We start from the raw sequence: 7,831 nt of genomic DNA on the forward strand, positions 1-7,831 counted from the left end.
GAGGAGTCGATGGAATTTCCATTGGCTACTCGACTAGTCGATGGGCACTTTCTGCACTTTGAACTGGACAAGGGCCCCAGCAGGGCCTCCTGTGCACTTCAAAATGGGAACTCCGTGTGCAGCCCGGGGCCAGCAGGAAGTTCCACTGACTCGGCTTTATGAGGGTCCTTCCGCTTTGAAAGGCTCAGGATCCTGGAGGCTCTTGTGCATTTCTGAGTGGAAGCACCTGCATGGAGCCTGGAGTCAGCAGGGGACTCAGACCCCTGGCAACCCCGAGGTCCATGCGGCGCTGCTCCTTTGGAGAACCCCCTTTTCACACCTTTTCCCATGAGCAGGCAGCGCCAGCACCACCAGCAGCGCAGAAGGGAGGGCGGCCTGGTGTGGCGGTGCCTCCCTTCCCTCTGCACTGCTGCGGGCAGAGGCTCTGCCTACTAATGGGGAGGCTGAGGAAGTTATAAGGGGTCAGGTGCCCAACCTGGATGGCAACCCCACCGCCAGCAGCAATGCAGGAGGGAGGGGAGCTGGTCTGGTATCGCCACCCTCCCTGCTGTGCCGCTGCTGGCCGTGCCTCTCACTTCTCAGCTGGGCAGCTAGAGAGCGCAGGCACCATGTGCACAAGGCCACCTGACCCAGCAGAGCCACCCTCCCTTCCGTGCCACTGCTGGGGGCAGACCTGCCTGCCACACTGACGCTACGTCTAGATGACAGGCTTTTGTCCACAGAAGTTTTGTCGACAGATACTGTGGACAAAGCTTCTGTCAACAAAGAGCATCTAGACTACGTCCAGTTCTGTAGACAGAGCAAGCCGCTTTGTCAACATGACAGTGTAGACGCAAAGGGCAGTGGAGATGCAATAGCGCCTTCTAGCGACAGAACTCTCTCGACAAAAGGCGTTATTCCTCGTAGAATGAGGTTTACAGCTGTCGACAAAACAGCGGAGTTCTGACGTTGTCAACAGAACTCAGCAGCAGTGTAGACGCAGGTATAATTGTGTCGACAAAAGTCCACTTTTGTTGACAAAACCCTGTAGTCTAGACACACCCTGAGTGGCCTGCGAGCGGCCCATGCTGACAGGACACCCAGCTGCAAAGTCAGCGCCAGCAGCAGCGCAGGAGGAAGGGAGGCCTGGTCTGGTATCTCAGCCCTTCCTTCTCTGCCGCTGCAGGCAGTGGCGCTGCCTTTGGACCTGGGCGGTAGCAGAGCAGCGGCTGCTGTTGTGGGGCCCAGTTCAGAGGGGGCCCCACTGAGCAGCGAGTGAGGGGTGGTCACTGACAGGACCCCCAGCTCAGAAGTCAACGCCGCCCCAGCAGCAGCGCAGAGGCAGGGTGGCCTGGCATGTTGTTGCCACCGTTCCTTCCGCACTGCTGCTGGCAGGGCTGCCTTCTCCGCTGGGGGACCACAGAGCAGGGGCCACAGGGGAGGTGCCCAGCTCGGAGGGCAGCTCCGCTCCCAGCAGCAGCGCAGAAGGAAGGGGGAGTGGCTGCCATTGCATCCTTCCCTCTGCCCCCTGCTGGGGGCATCGCTCCCTTCCAAGCTGGGTGGCCAGAGCGAGCGGGATCCCAGCTGTGGGGTCAGTGCCAGCAGCAGCAGCAGCGCAGGAGAAGTGGAGGCAGCGATGCCGTTGCCACCCGTCCGTCTGCACCGCTGCTGGCCAGGTTGGGGGCAGAGAGCAGCTGCCCCTCCAGCCGCCCAGCTGGGGAGGCCAGGAGAGATCAGGGACATTTCTTCTTATTTCCAAACTCCGCCGGGATGGGGACCTGGGGACTGAACACGAGGCCACGGCTGGGAAAGCCCAAACGTCCGGTGCCCCCGTGAGCGACCCTCCTGCCCTTGCCTTGCCGCCCCCTTCTGGGCAGGGACTCCCAGGGGGAGAAACGCTGCACTAGGGGATTCCTCTATGACCCCGAGGGCCACCACGGCCAGGAGTTCCCGGCAGCCCCTTTCCCACCACTTCCACGGAGGAGGCGGCAGGTTCTCAGGGGAGGTTTCCCCAACTCAGAGATCTGCCTGGATGGAGAGTGGAGGAGCAAAGGGAGGGCCTGGCCAGGAACGCCCAGGGCCAGGGCAGGGCTCACACGGCAGCACCCATGGCAGGGAGTGGCCAGAGACTCCTGGCAACAGATGGGTGTGAAAAGAACCCTGCTGCTCAGCCAGGCCCAAAACTCTGTGTCTGCCGGCCACTGGGGCCAGCCCAGACGTATCCAGCCTCCCGCTGACTCTGGAGTCCCTGCTGCCTTCTCCTGCATTGCCGGGAAGAGGAGAAGTGATTCGTGGTGTCCGAGAGATGCTCCTTCAACGCCAAAATCTCCACCCACCTCAGGGGTAGCAACAGCAGGAGCCAAGTAAAAAAATTGTGAGACTGGTTTAAAATAAAAAGATTGAAGAGAAATCAACCAATAGTGGATTGTATGAGCTTTGATTTCTGGGCCTTAAGCGCACGTGCGGGTGGGTCTCAGCCATTCCCTGCAAACCGAAGGACTTGAAACACTTTTCCCATGACAGCCGAGGGGGCGGCTGCACCCCAGGACCTGTGGGGACAGAGCGGTGCCAGCAGAGCCCCTCACTGGGATGCAGCCCACAGGCACGGCCCCCTCCCCAGGCAAAGCCCTCCCAGACTCCTGGCTGGAGCAGTCATGCCTAGGAGTCAGAGCAGGGGCTGTGGGTTATAGCTGGGGTCAGGAGTCCCAGAGCAGCCCAAAGGCTGGTCTCATGGGCTCAGACTTGAACGGCCGAAGGAACCATCATGAGCATCTGGTCTGACCCCCTGCACCTTGCAGGCCTCAAAACCTCCCCCACCCCTCCGGCCCCAGCCCCACTTGCCCCCCAGCCTCACTTGCCCTGGCTGTTACTGACGCCCTCACGTCACGGCTCAGCAATGGCAAGGGATGGAGAATCCCCCATTGCACGACTTGGACTCTGCAGAGGGGGGCAGCCGCATCCACCCAACCCCTACGGGCTCTGCCCGTCTGACCCCTTGACAAGCCCTTCCCCCCCCAACACGGGGTCAGTAGGAGCAGGCGTGTTCTGGCCGGAGCCCCCAGCCACACGGCGGGGAAAGAATTGTCTGGAGCAGCTCAGCACTGAGGAGCCCCCGTTTCCCTCTGCGGAGCGCGGGGCAGCCGGTCCAATTCCTCCCACCCATGTCAGTCCAAGGGCCGCCAATGGGAGCTGGCAGCACAAACGCTCCCATTCCCGCCCCGTCGCCTGAGCCCCCGTGTCCCTGGGCCCAAGCCCTGGGCCCTGCTGGCCGAGGAGCAGGGACTCCGACCGCCACACGCTGAGCCCCCAGGAACAATCCCCGCCCTGGGCCCCTTCCCAGCAGCCCTGGCGTCTCTCCCCTCACGCGGCCTGTGGGCACGGCCCGTCCGAGGGCCTCCCTGGCTACGGCTGCTGCTGGAGGCTCCTGCCCCCTCGTCTCCCCTGGGCCCGGAGCTCCCTGCGCATCCTCCTCCTCCTGCAGTCGGCCCGGCCTGAGCGGCTCCAGAGGCTTTTCTACTCCGCTCCCTCGGGGGGCAGGCCCAGCAGGACGGGGGGGCTGATTCGCAGGGCAGGGTTGATGCACCCCCCAGCCCCCGGTCATCTGAAGCAGGGGGCTGAGCCCGCCAAAGCTCATGATCCCACCTGCATGTTTTATTGGTCTGTAAAGTGCTACCAGGCCATTTGTTGTGTGACCAGAGCGAGGGCTGAGGAGGAAGGTCCGGCCTGGGGCTCACAGCCGGTTGTGCTGGGGGTGGGTGAGGCAGAGGATGCAGGCCAGGCAGAGGCCTAAGAGGGTCTGTCCATGGCCAGAGAGGGGAACCCAAGGAGCGACTGTCTCCAGTTGCAGCTGGGGAGCTCTGGGGTGGGTATTAGGGGAAACGATTTCACTGAGGCTGGTGAAACGCTGGAGCGGGAGGCCTGGGGAAGGGGGGGAATCTCTGTCCTGAGAGGATTTTAAGGCCAGACCTGACACAGGCCTGGCTGGGATGAGTGAGTTGGGCTGGGCCCTGCTCTGAGCAGGAACAGGACGAGCTGACTCCTCAGGGCCCTTCCAGCCCAGTGATTCTAGGACTCTGCACAGGGGCAGAGAGGGGGGTCCCAGGAGAGGTTCCCAGGAGCACCAGGCCTAGAGGCTAGAAGAGGGATGTGAGGGGTGCACTGGGCACTGGAACTAGGACGTGGTTTCTCCTGGGCGTGTGTGTTGCTTTTGCTCACACTCAGCTGAACGGCAACATTTCCTCCATCATCATCAGACTAGTGAACACAACAGCCCCGACCTGCTCCCGGGGGGATGCTCAAAGGAAGCACCAGAAACCACGTCGGCTGGTCCAGCTGCCCCCGAAACACAGGCCAGGGGTGAAGATTTTCTACCCGTTAACTCTGCATCCTGAACCATCAGTGCACACACAGCCCAGCACTGCCTGTGCCCCCCGTCCAAACCCCACCCCCATCTCCCGCAGCCTAGAAACTTCCCCACCCAGACACCCCCATGAGACCAGCTAGTCTCATATTATCAGTAATCAAACCCCCATGTACCTGAAAAACTGCCAGTCTGTGCTCCACACACAGAGCCCCCTCTGCCAGCCACTGCCCCACATCCCTGACTAACTGCCAGTCTGTGCCCTAGGGAGCCCATCGTTCCAGCACCTATCCCATGTTGCTGACTGCTAGTCTGTGCCCCACACACAGAGCCCCCCTGCTCCCCCACCAGACCCAGTGGTACAGGGTGTACGAGGCTCATGGGCAATTTGCCCTCCCCCCTGGCTTCTCTCCATGGCTGCTGAAGGGCTCCCCCTGCACCCTCCCGCGTCGGGCCCGGCTCCCAGGGCCAGGCTGTGATGGGCGACAGGGTCACCGCTCCCTGCTGTGTCCTGTCCAGCCGCAGGCCGAGGGGGAGCCGCACCTGGCTCGATTCCTGCTGCCCTGAGCCAGAGCTGAGCCAGGGGGTCAGACGCTCCCTGCAGCCCCCAGCGCCCAGGAGAACATGGACAGTAAGTGGGGTTGGGGGCCATGGTTGTGGGGAGCTGCCGCTCTCAGGGGAGCTGGGGAATTCCCGGTACCTCGACCCCCAGCGAAATCTCCCCCGACATTCCCAAGAGGAGCGGGCAGGGAGAAATCTCTGCTGTCCTGCTCATGGGCATGGAAACCTCAGCCCTGTCCTCCCCCCCCCCACGCACAGTGGGGACCCCCGAGTCATCTCTGCCTCCCCTCTGTTCAGTCCCTTCTCCCTCCCAGCCTGAGTTCCTGTCTCCCCTCCTCTGCCAGGCTGTTCGCTGCCTCTTCTTGTCTCTGCAAAATATCCCGTGAGGCAGAGACTTTTTGTGGGTTTTCCTGCATCCAGCCACAGTTTGGGGGCCTCTGGATGCCCCTGTCCCTGCCCCGCCCAATGCAGGATGATTTAGCCCATTGTAATATGTCACGGTGTCAGCCTGTTTACCCACCTGCACCCCTGAGAACTTTCTAGATCCCCCTCCCTCCAGGGAATGTGGTTCCCAGCCTTGGGGGCTCAGTGCGGATTCTTGCCATGTCCGCCTGTGATGTCTGAAGGGAAGTTGTGACGTTGTGGGGTCTGTGTTCACTCTATTGCCTTGTGGTGCTGTATGTGATTCTACTGTCCTGTGCTGTTCTGTAATAACTCTCTGTGTGTATGTGCCTCAGTTTCCCTGGGCTCTGCAACACGGCTTGGCTGAGGAAGGGAAAGGTTGGACATGACCCACTGTGGAGGTAAATGCATCTCTCCTGTCTTGAGTTTTGTGTCCTAAGGACCAGGGGACTGCATCTTTGGCCAGGAAGGGAAACAAAGGGGAGTGGTGCTGGCTGGGAAGGGGAGGGGCTGGAAACAGCTAACGGGGGGGGGGCAACGGGGCTGTCTGGGGGATGTGGGGGGGGCAACGGGAAGCAGGGCTAGTTGTGGGGGAGGGGTTTGGCGGAAAGGGGCTGGCTGTGGGATATCAGGGGAGGGGGACTGGCCAGGAGGGGGGCGGGGCTGCCCGGGATGAAGTTGGGGGGCAGAAAGCAGAGCTGGCAGGGTGTGTGCAGCGGTGCTGGCTGGGGGAGATCGGGAAGAGGAACTGGCCAGTGGGAAGCAGAGCTGGAGGTGAGGGATTGGGGGCTGCAGGGCTGGCTGGGAGGAAGGGGGAGCGGGAAGCAGAGCTGGTGGGGTCCGGGGCCACGGTGCTGGCCACGGGAGATCAGGAAGAGGAACGGGCCAGCGGGAAGCAGAGCTGGGGGGAGGGTCAGGAGCCGTGAGGCTGGTTGGGATGCACGAGCGAGGAGGAGGTGCCGCCCTCCTCCTCACACTCCTCCTCACCCCCACTTCCCTGCCTCCTCACACTCAACCAACCCAGGGCTCCTGGAAGCAATCGCGGCCCGTCTCCCAGCTGGGACCCCAGCCGCTCCCCGTGGTGCGCAGCTGGAAAAATCAGAAAATAGCAGACCTTGCAAGTGTTTGGTATTTTCCGATTTTTTTTTTACCAGACAGAGCAAATACCGGACTGTCTGGTCCAATCCTGGACACCTGGCAACCCTATTGGTAGGAGGATGGTGGGAAAAGTCTTTAGAGGGGAGTCACATGAGACCTTTGAATTCTGGTCCTGTATCCCTCTTCCCCCAGAGTGTTACCTCGAGGCCCGGCTAATGGGGGTCAAAGTGCACTTTAAAAGATTCTCTGGGTGCACCCCCTGCTGAATGCTGCGCGCACCTGTGGATGGACTGAACCCCCAAGAATGTGTCTAGTTCTCTTAAACCGTGTTCCCCCCCCCCCGGCCTGTACCACCCCGGGGGCACAGCCTGGAGCCCCGCCCCGCAGCGCAGGATCGCACCAATCCCGGGCTGGCAGGACATGGGGGTGGGACTCGCCTCCGCGTCAGCCGCCCTCGGGCTGGGTCCGGGGGTTCGCTCCGCGCTGCGAGGGGCTGGTGAGAATCCGGGCTGGGGGGTGGGAGCGGGACCCAGGTCCGGGCTGCGGGGCGCTACGGGGGGCAGGGGAGGAACTGGGGCTGGAAGACGCGCGGGGGGCTGGGGAAGTGCAGGGGGGCGCGTTTTGGGGGCGGGGCTCACGCGGACCCCAGGATAATGGGGGGGGTTGCTCTCCCTGGGGCTGGGCCCGAGCTGCCGGGAGCGGAGCTCCACTTGGGAGGGTGTGGCCAGGGGGGCAGCCCCACAGGCAGAGGGAGAAGGGAGGGGGCGAGGCACAGAGCGCCCGGGGGCTCGGCCCCAGCTGCCTCCCCCCGCGGCGGGATGGGCGCCAATCCGAGCCTGGTGCGGGCGAGCGGGGTCGAACGCGCTGCCCCGGGGCTGATGCTACTCCAGCAATGCGAGATCAGGGGGAGCCGGGTACCGCAGAAAATGAAACCCTCCTTTCTCCAAGAGGGGAACGCGCCGCGGTGCCTTTGAGCCAGGACCAGGAGAAACCGGGGGACACGCTGTGGCAGGGAACTGAGCCCCCTACAGCATCCCTGGGCGGTACAAGCCCCCCGAAGATCATCAAACCGCTCAGCGGGACCAAAGAGGTGGGTTAATTTTGCTTTAAAAATGGCTCCTTGCTCACAGCCCCTCCCGCCCTGTGTCCTGTTTGTCCCGGGGCAGATGGAGCTTTTCTTACCCCATTAAAGCCCCAAATACATTGGAAACAAAAACAGGACTTGCTTCTTGTGCAATTGTGTTTCATTCCACAAGTGGGCTCTCACTGTTCTCAGAGATGTCAGAGGGAAATCGTCACAAAATGACTTCTGGTGTTTGGAAAACAGAAAGCAATGGGGAGGGGAAGGGAGATGAATTCTGTTGTGCCTCATACTTACAAGGGGGAAGGGAAAATTATTTCCTGGGTGAATCAAAGCAGAAACTGGCATCT

This window comes from Pelodiscus sinensis, chromosome 19, assembly GCF_052426305.1.
Source record: "Pelodiscus sinensis isolate ZL-2025 chromosome 19, ASM5242630v1, whole genome shotgun sequence".
NCBI classification, from domain to species: Eukaryota; Metazoa; Chordata; order Testudines; family Trionychidae; genus Pelodiscus; species Pelodiscus sinensis.